General features: G+C 41.1%; 1 protein-coding gene across 4 annotated transcripts in view; it reads right to left on the minus strand.

Moving 5' to 3' along the window:
• Cip4 (formin-binding protein 1-like Cip4) overlaps positions 1 to 17,679 on the minus strand; it is a 668,861-nt gene that overhangs the window by 255,380 nt on the left and 395,802 nt on the right. The gene's annotated exons all lie outside the window — the stretch shown is intronic.

Here is a 17,679-nt window from a genome sequence, read left to right on the forward strand (position 1 = left end):
ATGAGAGCCTTCACAGTGTTCTTTGGAATAAATGTCTTATGGCGACGGGATAGGACAGGGTAGCAGTGGGAAGGACGCGTGCCCCCCCCCCATCATTTTCCTGGTGTGAAAATGAGAAACCACAGAAAAACATTTTCAGAGCTGCCGACAGTGGGGTTCGAACCCATTATACCCAAGTATGTAATTTCAAAGACACAATATGCCAATAATATATGCCTATTACAACTGTGACAAAATGATGACGTGAAGAGTTCTCAAGAAAAGGAGAATCTTAATTTAATTTAATGAATTTTGAGGAAAATATAAAAAATGGGTTTAGAACTCTAAAAATACCCTGATGTGTGTTCTTTCGAAAAATGCTTTTATTTTTTAAATGCCACCATTTTAAAACCCACAGCGCCTCATTTAAATGGCACTGCGCTAGCATTTAACTGCCCCATGCTCTACTGGACACCCCCTTCCAGTTGCTACTTTCCCTCTCTTACGTCTCTCTCATTTGGATTTCAAATGTAATCTAAGCATTGAGTAGCAGATGTAGTATTCTGTATGATGTAGTTTTAAAAATAATTTCAACATATCAGAGACTTGCATCAGATGCACTGCTACAAATGTGCACAAAAGGGAAGACACAAAATCCAAATGAGAGCCTTCACAGTGTTCTTTGGAATAAATGTCCAAATGTCCAAAAGAAGGGTATTTGTTACTATGAATATACTTCAGATTGTATTGTGAGTGCTGTGAGTTCAATATGGGGTGTGTTAGAACACTTGAAGTCCTTCAGTCCATCAGAGGGAAGCCAGTACCAACTTCTGCTGTGAACATCAGTCACCAGCGAGAGCAAAGGTGCTTACAGCACAGCAGGAAAAGGAGCTCAGGTGAAAGCAAAGAGCTAAGGAAAAAGAATAAGGTGATGAAAATATCACTGGAGGAGAGAAGAAAGAAGTCTGAAGGATATACTTATTGTGCTGGACAGTTCTAAAATGAGTGAAGTTGCATAGATTTTTATTTTGCATGTTATAGCTTAGCAAAATCTTCATGATTTCTTTCACAAAAAAAAAATCCTTTATCATGCAATTTTGTCTGATGTAGGTGGAATTCTACACAATAGCAGCTAGATAGTTGGTGCATAAATGTCAGTGTGCATTTTGCTGTTTAAGGTGATTTTCTTTGACCTACCAAATTTTGTGTGTACACATATTTATTTTAGAAAAATTAAACATTACATTTTAAAAAATTCTACAAGCCAATATACTTCTCAAACAACAAACTGTGATACTGATGTTTGTTGGCATAACTATACAGCATATGTGTGCAAAATTTGGTGCCAAATGGAAAAATATTGTGATGCAAGGGACTATTTTTAACGATGCTGATAAAAGGAAAGTAAAAATATTCCTACTCAAAAAGTTGTATAGGTACAATATTGAAAGTTGGTTGCATTACTATATCTGAGGAGTTACACCGCAGAAAAAAAATGGAAAAAATGCATTGAAAAATATAGAAGTAAGAAATTTCACTATAGTGTCCCCTTAAGTATCACTCTGACTCCCTCCAGTTCACATAGTACCCATAGTTAGGTCCTAAAGCCAAACATCTTTGGAATTAATGGTCTCGTAGACTTCCTTTTTCTAGTGCTTCTACATCGAGCTAGCAGATACAGGTTTTCGCCAACCGAGGCCTGCGACCTCTGCCTAACCCTGCATAACCGAAAAACAATTGTTGATGTTGATATTATTGTTATTATTATTGTTGTTGTTGTTCTGCGTCGCACCGACACAGATAGGTCTTATGGCGACGATATGAGGAATAAATACCAAGTGGAGAATGTATATGACTCCGTGGACGTTGGAACCTCCACTTCACGCATTTATTCATGTAACTAAGTTCAATATAATCTCGTATATCAAATTGTAAGCCCACAATTGTTTTAGTAGTAATGTATTAATTAGTATACGATAATAATACAACTACATTAGTTCATTTCTTGCTAGGTATTATCTTCGATTTTTTTTTTTTTTTTTAATTTAAGGAAAGTGTATTTCTTTACGAGGAGACCAGCATATCCTCTCCTCATAATATGCTTGCATTTATATATGCATTAAGAATTTCATCACACTGGATTCCAATAGTCGGACTTGCTCTCGGGGCATCAACATTTTCAGCGTCGCAATTACGATGTTTTAGCTTGTAAACGACAGTATATTTGATACCAAATACTTATTTCAACTCTAGTACAGTCAAATCTTTTATATAAACTAATGACATCCTGTTACATTCATATGACCGTTTGACCGTTCATACATGATTTTGAAACTGTCAAGGTTCACATACAACATACGCTATTGTGAACACCTATTTATATTGTAATTAAACAATACACTTGAATTCTTCAGATGTATGCTTAATACGGCCATGCGATTCATTTTCTATACTATTCATTATTTTAAGAAACTACTTCTGCCATTTATCCCACACCCTGGAGGGGTCGCGGGTGCGAACTATGTCACACTTGTGGAGTTGGCCCTATTCTTCCTGAGACCAAGGGATGTAATCACTATGGCATATTTATTTGGTGGCAGGTAGTGTAATATGAAGAGAAGTGTACTGTGACAAACACGCAGTATCAGAGTCAGGGTAATTAACCAGACAGTTAAATTCCCAAAACCATCCGAGAATCGAACACGGGATTCTGAACCGAAGGCCAAGGACGTTTTCAGCATGTGACTTTTATAAATAAAATTTAATGAGTAGTTTCATGAACATGTTAATAATACTGTCACTCAGTCAAATGCTACAAAATGACAACATTATTTGATAAATATTTTATATTTGTTTACGTCGTCGCATGTCAAAAATAGACAATTTAATGATTAATAATAATAATAATAATGTGTTTAATGTTTGTTCAACTACTATTAACATAAAGAGGGTTCTTTAACATGTCAGCAATTTTTTAATAAGAGTCCCTCGCCTTTAAATGCTAACCAACAGCAACGGAATCAGATCTTTCAAAACGTGAGCACAAGAGATAAGGGCTTAAAACCATCGAGTTACGCTGCTAATAAAATACCGAGTGAGCAGAATATGAATTGTCCATGTGTGCAGTGGGTTCAGTCTAGATGCGATGTCTGCCAAAGCCACGGCCGATATACCGGCAATTCCGAAGGTCGTGGCAATTGCGAAGAGGAACTAAAGACGATCACCCAACAAACAATAAATTCAATCTTTCCGCGCGGAAATTCAGAAGAATGATGGATAATTTCATTAGACAATGCTAGAGATGTTTGTAAAACGAAGAAAAAATTACACTCCTTCATGGCACGGGTGAGTATAGGCCTATGTCTGTTTATGCGATTTATTTTCAAGTTGTAGTTTGCTAAATGGCGAACTCGCGTAGCCGCCCGACCGTGAGTACTGGTTGCCCGGCAGATGCAGGCCCCACCGTGCGCAAGGGAAACTCTTATCTGCTCACTTGGAGTACATCTCGTTAAAACTTATGTGTATGGCAAATGATCTATTGCTGGTAATATAAATCGCAACATACCGAAAAATAAGAGCAATCGGCACCATTTGTATTATAGAGTAATCTGATACAAGAGCGGAATTAGTACACTAATAGCTAGGTTCAACATGGAAGGGAAGGGAAGGGATGTTAATACATGCGATTTAGACAATTGTGGAACATCTAATAACCACTGGTAGTTAGTGGTATCTCAGCCGAAATGTACCCCTGTTCAATAGGCGACAAAAGGATGAACGTATGGACCAAGGAAGCAGTGGAATATACTGTTACGTGCCAGGCCTATGGTAGCCCCTTTCGGTACTTCCAGAAAGGAGCCAGTGATTCAGGCGATCACGGATCTCCTACCCGGCCTAGAGGACAGGGCCGGTTTTCACGTGTATTGATCTCGTCGGCTGGCTTACCTGCGAGTTTCTTGGAGATTCAACGGAAATGATCCGCCTATAGCCACCTTGCGAATGTTCTGGTTCACATAACCCGAGCTATAAAAAAGAAGGCTAGCCGCGGACCGTCAGTCAGTGTTGGGTTCCGTGGTAGTGTCAGCGTTGGTGCTGGAATCAGAGTCAGTGTTGGACTCCGTAGTGGAGTCTGTGTGAGACACAAGTGTGTTGGGGTTCGGTGGCTGCGCTGAGGACGACAGATGTGTTGGCTATCGCTAGTGTCCCGCCGACGTCTGAACGAGGAGCTGTGGTTGTTGTGGTGTCGGAGAATCCAGTGAGTAGGTGGGCCGGAGACGACGTACGGAAAGGAAGACTGTGCTGTGTGTTTGTGTATTTCTGTGGACTGAGGATCGCCTTGAGTCAGCGAAGGAAGCCACTATTGTGGGTGCGAGGGTAAATTGACCTGAGTTAATATTCGCTGTTGTATCGTCCTGCTGTTGAATACTGTTGAGTTGTTTAGTTGTTCAATGCATGTGACTGTGTGAATTACTGAACTGCCTCTATTTTTTATTTTTTTATTTTTGCTAGTTGATTTACGTCGTACCGACACAGATATGTCTTATGGCGACGATGGGATAGGAAAGGCCTAGGAATGGGAAGGAAGCGGCCGTGGCCTTAAGGTACAGCCCCAGCATTTGCCTGGTGTGAAAATGGGAAACCAAGGAAAAACATCTTGAGGCGTGCCGATAGTGGGGTTCGAACCCATTATCTCCCGATTACTGGATACTGGCCGCACTTAAGCGACTGCAGCTATCGAGCTCGGTGAACTGTCTCTGGAGTCGAACCAAGGGATAGTCATTCAGCTGGTTTTTTACTTCAAGAGCAAGGTTTCTCAAACTGAGCACATTGCACGTGTACCAGAAATGAGTAGTCTTTGTAGTTACAACTTCCTGACTGAAGCAATGGCGAGGAAATTTAATCAGGTTGTAGTGTCTCGAGCTGGAACCATTTGCTAAGCAATTACCTCTAACTGAAAAGATGCACCATAAAATTTATAATTACAACTTCTTTATCCTCTGTGCTATTCTCGCCGAGTTTGCCTCTGGACGTTGACAATTTCTTCTATCTACAGTTTTCGAGACTATCGAATTGCAGCCGAAGTGGTGCCAATGTTCGGGTCCACTTATATGTGACTGTTTTATTCGTATTTAAAAAATACGAAACCAAGAATGTGCTCGAGTCTGATGTAGGCAAATCTGCAGACATTTCGTCGGCACTTGCCTAGTGTGAAAATGGGCAATCATGAAAAGCCATCTTCCAGATTACTGATAACGAAGCGGTGTGGACAGGACGGCTGCGATCGCCGCGACATCTCGCGGTTAACTTCTTTATCTTCAGCTGTGTAGTGGCGTTGCCTACGCTATAATAGAAGGCCTGGACAAGCCGACACATTTCTGGGCGAACAAAGTAGTTCAGGCGATTGCCGCTTGGATAGCGTTTATGTTCTATTGTTCGCATGTTCTGTCTATATCCTTATATTGAAGATCTATACAATAACGCGAAATAATACATTTTATTATCATTATGCCCGGTGTAAATTAGATATAAATATATAAAACAACTTAGAACACACTACACTACATATATTTCTTTCATTTAGCACTTGATTATCGCACAAGAATAAAGAATAGGGAAATAGGCCTAAATAGAAGTACTCACAAGATTTTTCCCTATTTCTATAATTTCAACACTTTTCTGCTCGGAGACTTGCTCTTGAATTTGTTTAATAAATCACAGTCTTTAGTCTCTGTCTTTGCATTAGTATCAAGAACAGCCCTGAAAAATTTTATAAGTATAACGTATGTGATGTGTGCTTGATCACAGTCGCGGCACTGAAACGTCTCTTTAAACTTTGGAGCGGTGAGGAATTTCAGCTTTCGGACAAGGTTACATTTTCCGAGATATCCTAACGCCCGCGTTGAAAATATTAATACATTTTTAAGAAGAAGACGAATTTGCGCCGGCACTTTGTCGGGGAGCAGAATTCCCCTCACTGTACTTACACTGTAATCTGATTCGACAAAGTGCAAGCTACATATTCTGGAATTAACATTAGGAGCCCAAAGAGATCCTTTTCTGCTGCCCTGTCGATAAATAGCAAGCCTCTATTTGTCCCCTAAACTCGGACCTTTAGGAAAAAGATGAAAATTTATATCTGTGTATATTTCTTCGCTGTATCAGATGCGCAGTTAAGCACGCAACGATAAACCACCTTAACCCACAGAATGGAAAGAGAAACTTGACGGCAATTGGACCCAGGGACTCTGAAATTTGGATCGTGGGTTGGCGACCACGCGGCCCTTAGCTGAGGCTTGGCATTTCTTCCACTTACTTGTGCCAGGCTCATCACTTTCATCTATCCTATTCGACCTTCCTTGGTCAAATCTGGTTCTTTGCCGACCCCGACACTATTAAGTTTCCGAGGGCTAGGGAGTCTTTCATTTTCACGCCCTTTGTGGCCATTGATTTCCTCTGGCTGATATTTCCATTTTTCGAAGTGTCTGGTCCCTTCCAGTTTCTCTCTCTGATTAGTGTTTGGTTGCCTAGTTGTACTTCCTCTTAAAACAATAATCACCACCACCTTCACGGTAATTTATAAACACATAACTAAACAAATATTAAGTGCATCTCAGCAACCATCCATATATGGCAAATCGAGAGACCAAATAAATTAAAAAACGATAAAACTCTTCATATTTCATGTTAGATAAGGCCTTTCCTTATAAAACGAAGTTTAATATGTTATTTCTTCTCATAAAACATGTTGCTGTAACACAGGTAATCATAGAATTCGCGCCAAACAACAGAACGTAAACGCGAACCTAGCGGTGGAAAAGAGAAAAACTATTACCCCGCTTTTAATGCAAGAAATTGGCTCTCTGTCCAGGCCTTCTAGTATCTAGTAGGCTTTGGTAGTGGCGGGAAGGGACGTATCTTTGAACAGCTGTTTTCTAGCCGTGTACTTACAAAACTCACCGTTATAAAGACGTGTAATCATATTTCCTTGCCTTATATAACAAATTGGTATAAATCATGCATGGTAATAAAATTTTATTAAAATCGTGTTCGAACACTTGATTGTACAAAATATATCGTTTATACCTTCTTTTAGTCTGTACACATATTTTGTGTGAAGGGAAATTAGGATAAATGGGATACAACTAATGTTGCTTTCTTTGTACCAATAGAGTATTTAATAACATTAATTGAAATCGGCATGTGTACAGAAATACGTCAATATAGGCTATATGTACAGTACCGGTATTTAATAATGAGAACACTGTACAGAAAGATGTCCAGGTAAGCTAGAGGTAAATAAATAAATAAATAAATAAATAAATAAATAAATAAATAAATAAATAAGGCGTGTGGCCTCCGGAGAGACCTGGTGTAGGTCTTTCGATTTGACTCCATACAGGTGACCTGCACGTCCGTGAATTCTAATGCTCAAAACGGCACACACAACCAGACCCCTAACTACCGGAATTAACCAATGAAGGTTAAAATCCCCAACCAGGCCGGGAATCGAACCCGGGACCCCTTTAAAGATAGATGTACAGTGTTTAATAGCATTTATTGAAATAATCACACTGCGCGGGAAAACACTCCTTGTGGGTGGGGGCGGTATCTCCTGCCTGTCGTAATAGGCCACTAAAGGGGGCACCAGTGGCTCTTAACTTGGGAGCCTGAGTTGGTGACCACGCGCCCCTTAACCAAATCCTGGCATTGATTCCACCCACTTGTCTCAGGCTCCTCACTTTCATCTATCGTACTTTTTATTTGTTTTTACAAGTTGCTTTACGTCGCATCGACACAGATAGGTCTTATGGCGTCGATGGGACAGGAAAGGGCTAGGAGTGGGAAGGAAGCGGTCCTGGCCTTAAGGTACAACCCCAGCATTTGCCTGGTGTGAAAATGGGAAACCATGGAAAACCATCTTCAAAGCTGTCGACAGTGGGGTTCGAACCAACTATCTCCCGAATGCTGGATACTGACCGCACTTAAGCGACTGCAGCTACCGAGCTCGGTCTCTGTAGTATCTGACCTCCATTGGTCAACTCTTGTTCTTTTCCAACACCCATGTTCGCGAAGCCTGGAGAGTCTTTCATGTTCACGCTCTTCGTGGCCCGTGTCTTTATTTGGCCAACACCTTTATTTTTTCGAAGTGTCGGATCCCTTCCATTTTAAATAATAATAATAATAATAATAATAATAATAATAATAATAATAATAATAATAATAATAATAATAATAATAATGGCTTACGACCTACTTTTACGGTTTTCGGAGACGCCGAGGTGCCGGAATTTAGTCCTGCAGGAGTTTTTTACGCGCCAGTAAATCTACCGACACGAGGCTGACATATCTGAGCACCTTCAAATACCACCGGACTGAGCCAGGATCAAACCTGTCAAGTTGGGATCCTTCCATTTTTTCTTCCCTCTGATTAGTGTTAACAGAAGTAGTTCAACTTCCTCTTAAAACAATAATCACAACCACCAGCTGTGCAGAAAAATGCCAATGTAGGCTATATGTACTGTATTTAATAACATTAACTGAAATCAACACATTAATTGAAATCAGCACACTGTACAGGAAATTGTCCATGCAGTCTATATGTACAGTCTATTATAATAAAAGGAAATGTTTGTGCGCGATGCCCAGCAAAATCTACAGCACGCAGAGATCTGAAATTTTGAACATAGGTAGATGTAAGGGGGTCCGAATGCACCTCGAAGCCAGAATTTTCATTTTCGCTTTCGTTGATGAGTTGTTAACGAAAAACCATCGGAAAACGTGTATTGGGATATGACAATCAAACGTGCTGTCACCAAGATTATGCATAGAGTCACTGTCGCTAGGCAACGTACATAAGGTAGGGAGAGAACACAATTCAAGGAGCCATTTTACGTCAATGGCGTAGGAAGCCGTTTTTGCTCTTATACTGTATGGTGTGAGGGCATATGCCGCTGTTGATGGTGATTCGTCCGTCGGATGGAGACGTAAAGTCTTGAGCTATTCGAGAGGAGTGGGCTTTGTGCCGGCGCCGGGTTTCATCCTCTTTATTCTTACTATCATATATCATGCCATTCATTTCATCTCATTAACTCATCTGATTAGGTTAACGTCATGAAATAAATCCGGTCATAAAAACTCGCTACGAAGATTCATCTCACTTCATACCCAAACCACGTAGAGAAAGGGGACAAGGGTTGGACATGTATACATTTAGAGGAAATACACTGACTGAACAAATGTCATGGGATAGCGGAGCACTAATGCGCAGGTTGAGTTGTCTGCGCACTACACGCCCCCTGTGCCAGCGGCAGCTGTATATGAGACCTTGTCAGCAATGGCTGTGCATGTGACAAGTGTAACATGGAACGTCGTCGTGAGCTGACACCGTTCGAACGGGATATAGTGGTCGGTGCCCGACGGATGGGAAGAGCGATTTCGGAAGTGGTGCGGGAATTCGGCTTCACACGATCAACCGTGTCCAGGGTGTATCGTGAATGGTTGAATGCGGGTGTCACCGTCCACAACACACGAACGACCGGCCGTCCAGCCACCCTCGATGACAGTGACCGGCGACATCTGAGACGGATTGTCAATAGTGACAGACGGGCAACCGTGCAACAAATCACGGCTCAATTCAACAAAGGCCGTGCTAGACACGTCTCCCAGTGGACAATATGTAGAACAAGAGTTCTATGGGGTATGGGAGCCGGCGCCGCACACGGGTGCCACTGTTAACCCAAAGTCATCGGGCACAACGACGCGCATTTGTCGCCAGTCACCAGGGATGAACACTGGAACAATGGCGTAACGTGATATGGTCGGACGAATCACGATTTCAACTGCACCATGCCGATGGGAGGCACCATGTATGGCGCAGACCACATGAAGCGATGGATCCCGCCTGCCTCGAAGGTGTGGTCCAGGGCGCTGGTATATCTGTTATGGTCTGGGGTGCATTTTCCTGGTATGGAATGGACCCCTTAGTTGTTCTGGAAGAGACTTTGAATGGTACGCGGTATGTTGAGCTGCTCGGAGACCATCTCCACCCATGTTTGGCCTTCCAGCGCCCAGACGGTTCTGCGGTGTTTCAAGATGATAACGCGCCGCCACATCGCTCCCACGTCGCCCGGGAATGGTTCCAGGAACATGCAGCGGAGGTCCAACGACTGCCATGGCCACCCAGGAGCCCCGATATGAACCCTATCGAGGATATCTGGGATGTCCTGGAATGCAGGCTCCATGCCATGGATCCTGCACTCACGAACAGACCAGCATTGGCGGCCGCTCTGCAAACGATTTGGTGTCAGCTGCGTCCAGAGGACTACCAGGGACTTGTTGACTCACTTCCACGGCGTCTCGCTGTAGTTCGCAGGGCCAGAGGAGGCCTCACACGCTATTAGGTGACTATCCCATGACATTTCCTAAGTCAGTGTATATAAGACGCATGGCTGTGTCTAAGAGCAATTCTTGCTCCAAGAAGTGAAGCTGCCAACGTCATCAACAAGCAACTTTTACAAGAATTACCCGATGTTCTACAAAGTTACAAGTCTATCGACTACACGGCAGAGCTTTTGATAGACTTTGAGTCACCTGGAGTACCCTCGAACATCTTAGAGCGGACGATTGTGGCACCGATTATCCTTCCGAAGAATAAGAATCCTGCCCTCTGCAATGAACACGGCTCTGAAACTGATGACTAATATTATTGAAGCCATTCTCATGATTGGGCATGCCGCGAGCGAAGTAATATTCATTCCTCGAATTCGAATAATTTCTTCGAATATAAAGTTTAAGTTTATATATCTGCAGTTCTCCGTTTGTTTCAGTTTCGCTATGAACATCAACACGGCACATGAACAATCTCTTACCCATTGTCAACTGTACGTGGTTTGTTCGAGAGTTGGAAAGGCAAAGGCACTATATATATATATATATCTTAGCTCCATTTGGAAGGACACTAATATAGTTCAACCGGAAGCTCTATAAGGAAAACATATTTTTTTTTATATATAAAACAGTTTAATTAATAAACGCGGGCAAAGCCGCGGGTACATGCTAGTATTTAATAACTCTCATTGAAAACAACACATTAATTGAAATCACCGCTCTGTACAGGAAATTGTCAATGTAGTCTATCACAAGTGTGTGGAAGCAATGCCAGGATTCGGCTAAGGGGCCCGTTGTCGCCAACCCAGGCTCCCTAGTTAAGAGCCACTGGTACCCCCTTTAGTGGCCTCTTACGACAGGCAGGAAATACCGCCCCCCCACCCACAGGGTTTTTTTCCCGCACAGCGTGATTATTTCAATAAATGTTATCAAACACTGTACATCTAGCTTTAATGGGGTTCCGGGTTCGATTCCCGGTCGGGTTGGGAATTTTAACCTTCACTGATTAATTCCGATGGTTCGGGGTCTGGATGTGTGTGCTGTCTCGAGCATTAGAATTAGAGGATTCGATCCGATCCTGAAAACCGGGATCCCGACCGCTTTTCAATCCCGTAGATTTCGGGATTATGTTTTCGGGATCCCGGGATTTTCGGGATTGACAAAATTTAAAAAAAAATTCAAAATAGACTGCGTGAAGCAAAACTCTCAGTGCGTTATTTATGCGTCTTTTCGGTGTGTAAATGCCTGTTCTCGTTTAGCGCATGAGTTCATCCCCTATGTGCGTGAAAGTCTGACCACAATTGCGTGCATTGGTACATTACTTCTCCCGTGTGAGCGAGATGAGTAAGTGCCTTCTTGAAATATAGCGTCAAAAAGGCGCTTATAGCTTTGAATAATCCAGTGCAGTTAGAAGAGTCCGATTTCGAGCTCATCGATGAAATCGTTAAAGTCTTGGCTTCAGTCAAATTAACTGTAGAAGCACTCTGTCGCACTGATGCGTATTTATTCACAACTGGTGCTGCCCTAAAGTTTCTTTTTAAGCAGTTAAATGACAATAGCTCCGAGTTGGCTTCTAAATTTAAGATACATTTACAAAAGCGCATGAAAGATCGCCGAAGAAATTAGTTGAGTGGCGTATTATGCTACCTCCAAAATTCTCAGTGACAATGTGGCGTTGGCGTTCGATGATGAAATAAAGCGTACATTTTCAAGTCTGAGCAAAGTCCTGATAAAAACACATTGTTTCTTTAATTGAGAGATTAAATGGTAAAAAAAGACGAAGTGGAAGAACAAAATATGCAAGTCGAGCCTACAAATACAGAAAAAAGTGATTTGACGCTCAAAGAAAAACTTCAGCTGGAAATAGAAAACAAAATAAATAAATAAATAAATAAATAAATAAATAAATAAATAAATAAATAAATAAATAAATAAATTAGCCGTGTGAATCCCCTAAGGGCTATGGCCTCCTGCAATGCAGGGACAGTGCTCAGTTTAGCTCATCAGATGAGCAGGTCCTGAAGAGCATTATTGTATTGGTTTATCTGTAGTTTGTTACATGATATCGTATTACCGCATATTGTACACTGGTGTAGTCTCACCCCCGAGTGAATGCAATGGTGATTTTCTGGATCAACCATTCGCGAAAACGCACTGTTGCATTAATGACACGTGTACACTTTTTTCCCCAGGGAGGGTTTAGGTTCCTTCTAGGTGAAAGCGTTAACTTGCACTCTTCGTTCTTGCATAGCTTCTTCTCCGAATGTTGTAGACGTTTCTTGTAATTAATTGACCTTATCCTCCGTTGAAATTCTCTTATCATACATTACAAGTGCATATCCTCCTTCCACTATGTGTTCCGTGCTGAGTTATTATATCACTACTTCATGCAAACGTCTGTTTGACATTCGTGTTGCTATTCTCCCGAGTGCTCAGAAGATGGCCATCACGGTATCCTCTTTGTCGAAGCGTACTATTGTATGTTGTATATTTCGTCCCTGTCCTGAGAACGTGCTTCAACATACTTTACACTTGCACGGCTTCTTTCCGCAGTGCACTCGAGGACGATAATTTTATATTCACCACTTCATAAAAACCTCTTTTTATCAATTTTCCTGCATTATGCCTTAGTGATCAGAGAGGTGACCTTCAGGTCTCTTTGTGGAAGCGCACTGTTGCATATTTCACTGCTGCACAAATTGAGAAGCAGGTTTGGTGATGAGACACTGGACGCGTTGTTATTTCTCAAATCATATTTTTGCAATTCAAACTAGAATGTTGCTATTAAATTAGTTTTCTTTATAATTACGAGAAATGTGAAATGTGACTGGTTAATGTTATTTTTAAATACTTTTTGCTAAGAAACTTTCTACCTACTTATTATGCTGTTACATGAAAGTCGTCTATTTAGTCTATGTTCAGAGAGATTGTTGTTAATTTCTAAAGTTTATTTGCATAGTTTGTTACATAAGGTTTTTTTTTTTTTAACTTTATGTAAGTTTAAAGATATCTCACTGATTCTTGGAGAAGAAGAATTTTAACATAGAGACTGAGTGATTTTAAATCTGGTTAGTCTGACTAAGTCTGATTAGTTAGAGTGATTAGATTAGCTAGGTGTATACCGTAAAATATGTTTTTGTCTAAATTTCGATTTTCTGATTAAACAGCTGATTTCTGTGAGAATATCTTCTTTTTTTTTTTTATGTGTAACTTTCAATCCCGGGAAGAGCCTCCGTGGCTCAGACGGCAGCGCATCGGCCTCTCAGCGCTGGATACCGTGGTTCAAATCCCGGTCACTCCATGTGAGATTTGTGCTGGACAAAGCGGAGGCGGGACAGGTTTTTCTCCGGGTACTCCGGTTTTCCCTGTCACCTTTCATTCCAGCAACACTCTCCATTCTCATTTCATTGCATCTATCATTCATTAACAAATCACTTTGGGAGTGGCGACCCCATCGTACTAACAGCCTATATCTGCTTCATTCATTACATCCCTGACCCGGTCAATGACTGGAGAACAGGTTGTAGGTTTTTTTCATTTCAATCCCGGGATCCCGGGACTGACGAAGTGTAACCCCGAAATCCCGGGATTAGAAATAAGGGCCGGGATCGAATTCCCTAATTAGAATTCATGATAGGTAGGGCTCCCGTTCTCACGGACGCGCAGGTCGCCTATCTGGCGTCAAATCGAAAGATCTGCACTAGTCCTCTCCAGAGGCCACACGCCATTTATCTATTTATTTACTTCAATGATTTGTATTATTAAATGCTGAACCTCTAGCTTAAATGGACATCTTTTTGTACAGTGTTCACATTTTTATGTTATTAAATACCGGTACTGTACATATAGCCTATATTGACGTTTTTCTGTACATATGCCGATTTTAATTATTATTATTAAATACTCTATCAGTACAAATAAAGTAACATTAGTTGTATCCCACTTATCCTAATCTCCTCCCCTCGCAAAAATATGTGAACTAACTAAAAAGAAGGTAGGCCTATAAACAATATATTTTTTACAATCAAGTGTTCCGAATACGATTTTAATAAAATGTTATTACCGTGCATAATTTAGACCAATTTGTTGTATGAAGCAAGGAAATATGTGATTACACGTCTTTATCGCGGTGAGTTTGTGAGTATACGACTAGAAAACAGCTGTTCAAAGACACATCCCTTACCGCCATTACACAGCTGAAGATAAAGAAGTTAATCGCGAGATGTCGTGGCGATCGTAGCCGTCCTGTCCACACCGCTTCGTATTACTGATAGGCTTAGTGAGGCATCCTTTACTTAAATGATTCAAGAACTATTCCTGGAAAAAAAAATTGCAGAAATATACGGTAGACTATATGAAAAAGAAATCATGGAAACTTGCTAGAGATGATTACTCATTCAAGAGAACATAACATCTATTTAACAATTTTGCATTTGAAAAATAGGCTTTTTCTATACATTGTGAAATAAATTTTACTTTACTGCAAACGTGCGATAACGTAACTTCACCGCACACTTTATTGCCTACTGTATCACAACAACGTCTTCAAAACTCGGCCGGAAACATCTCAAGTCACACGTAAAACCTAACATTCGGCCCTTATAACTAGACATGGGAATTTACCTATTTTTTTCTTCCTGTGTTCAGAAACGTAAACTTTTGAGATATAAATCCGTTTTAGGGTCTTTTTAGCTAGATTTTATTGGTTTTATTGTGCCTATAAATGCCTATTTCAGGGGTTTGTGCCTATTTGGAGTATAATTGCATATTTGATGCCTTTTGACTGTATTTTAAAGAAGCCGATTTTATTCCAGTGCATTATATTGTTGCTGGTGTGCTCGACAGAATTATCTTCTCATTTCTCAATATCGGTTTACCCCACGAATAAAAATGGGAATTCCCGGAAGTCATCAGGAATAGTGGGTGGGAAATTTCCATCAGGAGAAAAAAAGAGCAATCTGATATCGAAGCCTTCAGCCCTTCCAACCTCCTAGGACATATGCGAGAACCAATCAACGTCGAACTATGTTGCACATCCCATAACCCCTATACCTCCTTCTAGATGCGAACTGTTGTACGCATACGCATTATCTTCAGAACGTGTAGTGGTTTATTGTGAAGAAGAAGAAGAAGAAGAAGAAGAAGAAGAAGAAGAAGAAGAAGAAGAAGAAGAAGAAGAAGAAGAAGAAGATTGTGTCTGCAGCAATACCCAAAGAAAAATCATCGAATCCTACTGGCTGAATTAGTGGATCACGGGGGATCCCAATTTCACTACGGATGGAAGGGTAGTCTTTCGCCATGCTTGCTGTTAGGAGGTAGGTTCGTTTGTTCCTTTTATTTTTTTCTGTGATTGAGAACTGTGATCGTATTTCATTGTAGCATTTATAGGCCTATTAACTTATGCATTGTGGCAAATTATTTTGTTGCAATAATGCGTGAACTTTCAATATTTTTATTGCTAAAATGTAAATAATAATTTCATTACTGAACGAGGAGTTACAACGTCGGTGGTCTCTTGTCACAGAGTGGATGAAAATTAAAAATCGGTATTTTGAACTGCGATTCATTTCCTGTGAAAATAGAGATTTACAACTGATATGCAATTTTTAAAAAAATCGTGGGTAACATTCACCAGTGCTATGTGTAGGCTATAGTGAACCCTATTACGCTTCCGCCAGGCCTTCGCGAAACATAGGTTACAGATACAATGTGGCGCGGCTAGGACGATGTCGCAGCGTGTTTTACAAGGCTGCCAAGACTATCTTTACAAGACCAGGCCAGTGAAAAGACCGTTGGTCTGGACTGGTGAGGTCCGGTTAGTAAACGTTGTGCTGTGGAGCAAGTAAAGACAATCTGGGGGGGCGCGCGCGTAAGCTCCAAGGTAAGGGCCGCGAAGCGGCCAACAAGCCTCTAGCATCCTCTCTAGAGTCTTGCTAAATTGTGACAAAAAGTAAGGTTATGGGCGCATGCCTCAATTTCAAATTACACGGTTTTCTAATTTTCAATGAGGGTGGCATCCTTGTGGGCACACATGATGCAGGATTTATTGCAGGCAACAGAAAATAGTCTTCATTACATCTGACCCGGCTGACCAAATCCGGCAAATAGCAACAAATAAAATGGTTACAAATATGGGATTTATAGTTTCTCCGTTTTAATTTTTCTATGTAAGTAAGAATACTTCTAGGGGCAGCTTGGTGGTCCCTAGCAAGCATAACGGAGGGAGCTCTCCTCTACGCTACTCAGGTACCGTTTCACGTCATTTTCATTCATTTTTTCACCCGGTGAACTCGACACGATACTGCCAAATTATAACTGAAAAATCTTTGAGGACATACTTCCATGTAAATTACGAATTCCCTTGTTCCTACTTTAAAGATTTGTACTTCTGGAAACATCGTCTCATAGTTTTTCCATGAAACAAATGCATAACATAAATACTAAGCATTATTGCCAATTAGCCCAACTGTAGAAATGTAAGACATGGGAACAATGTAATTTAAGACAATTTTATTATCTTTCATATCAAATGTCAAAAAAATACAATATAGATCAACATAGGAACCTGCGATCCATCTGACAAGAGTACAAAATGCTGTATTAACGTAGCCTTTCTACCAGACCACTGTGAAGAGCGACCTACAACTACTTTCTTCCGACCTATGCACTGCAATGGTGGGAGCATAAACTGGAGCATCTTCGGGAGCAATCAACATAGAGTTAGTAAATAATACACTGGAGGTAGCATTGGCGCTGCAGTCGCGTGCGAAGTTGAACGAGCGCGCCGTTAGGCAAAAGCTAGATTGTTTGGCACTGCCACTACTGGAGCTTCCCGATAAATTGAAGGAAAATGCCAGTCTCCTGTGCAGCTTATGGCTGTATAGATAGGTTCATAAAGGGCAATGGCGTATAATTTCACAGGTATTTTCCTTGAAATTCATTTCCGTGCATGTAAAATAATACTTTGCGTGACACTTATTGTCATGTGAATTGGCCTGCTTGGGGTGACTTCGCGACTGATTCCCCTGTCGGCGTGAATGAGATTCTTTGGATCTTACCTTGAAGACTGAAATTAATGTTTTAGGAAATATAAGGGATGACATTTTCCTTTCACTGAATGGCCATGCCTTTGAAAGCGAATACCCACAAAAATATAATGTGCATGACACCGAGCGAGTGGCTGCAGGCTTTACGTCACGTAGCTGTCAGTTTGCATTCAAGAGATAATGGGTTTGAATCACTGTCGGCAGCCCTGAAGATGGTTTCCTAATCTTACACCAGGCAAATGCTGGACTTGTATCTTAATTAAGGCCA

Source organism: Anabrus simplex, chromosome 3 (genome assembly GCF_040414725.1).
Source record: "Anabrus simplex isolate iqAnaSimp1 chromosome 3, ASM4041472v1, whole genome shotgun sequence".
NCBI lineage: Eukaryota > Metazoa > Arthropoda > Insecta > Orthoptera > Tettigoniidae > Anabrus > Anabrus simplex.